Raw genomic sequence first — 1,152 nt, 5'->3', positions numbered from 1 at the left:
TATATATAACTGCAATATCTTCGAAATTACTCTGTATCCGTCGCTCAAATGTAAATAAAGTAATATTCGTTTAATATGGGAAGTTATTTAATGTACAAATATACATATACACAATTAGAGAATATATATTTTTATTAAATGCTTTTGCAATTGCACAGTATATAATCACATTACATATAAGGATAGATAGAATAATATCTGATTAATGTGAGAATAATCGTTTAATATGTAAATGTACATCATAATTACAAGTCTTTGTGTGTATTGAATAAATATTGCAGCAACCGCGTGAAAGAGGAAAAGAATATATATTTTAAAATATTGTAATACAATTACCCAGACAGCACAAAACGTCCTCAGGATCATCCTGAATATGTCCAGGATGGTTCAGGATATTTGTAGGATGTTTTAAGATATTATTATAAATATATTTTATGAAAATTTAATATGCATACATGATTACTTTCGGTTATGTAGGCTATTTAATATAATTTAGAAATTTTAAGTATTGTAATAAGTATTAATGTCCTATAAATGTCCCCTGGATAACCCCTGGATGTCTGCCCTGTCTATTATATTGAATGTCCTTTGGATTTCCAGAGGACATATACATGTGCAATTAACTGTTAACATTAATTTCGTTTAATATAAATATCATAATTGAATTTGATGCGCACATTTTCACATATTCAAAATTATTATTTATTTAATAATTTATGAGAAATGTTACTATGCGCAACATTCCAAAAACTTTACAAAAAATAGTATTCAACCGCTAGTTAGTTTGTTTACCGCTATGCGAAGCGCAAACTCGTATTTGAGATTTGGTCATGAGAATTATATAAAGCTTGCAAAGAGCAACTAACAGGAAATTAAAAATATAATTATTTTTTATCAGTTCAATTTTTCTGATGCAATCCCAACATAGGGAATTCAGATATTGGATTGTTTTGAAAATATTACACGACTCAAACCCGGAAGCCAAACCTAAAATATTCATGTACAGCACGAAAACCTCAAATATTAAAGAACGTGAACTATTTTTAGTATTAGATTTTTAGTATTGGCAGTAAGAGAGAGAGAGAGAGAGAGAGAGAGAATAGTTCGAGATGCGTGGCTTCAGCGTTCGCTCGTACGTAGCCGTATACAGCG

Source organism: Formica exsecta, unplaced genomic scaffold (assembly GCF_003651465.1).
Source record: "Formica exsecta isolate Colony F162 unplaced genomic scaffold, ASM365146v1 scaffold324, whole genome shotgun sequence".
NCBI classification, from domain to species: Eukaryota; Metazoa; Arthropoda; class Insecta; order Hymenoptera; family Formicidae; genus Formica; species Formica exsecta.
This window is presented reverse-complemented; position numbering follows the sequence as displayed.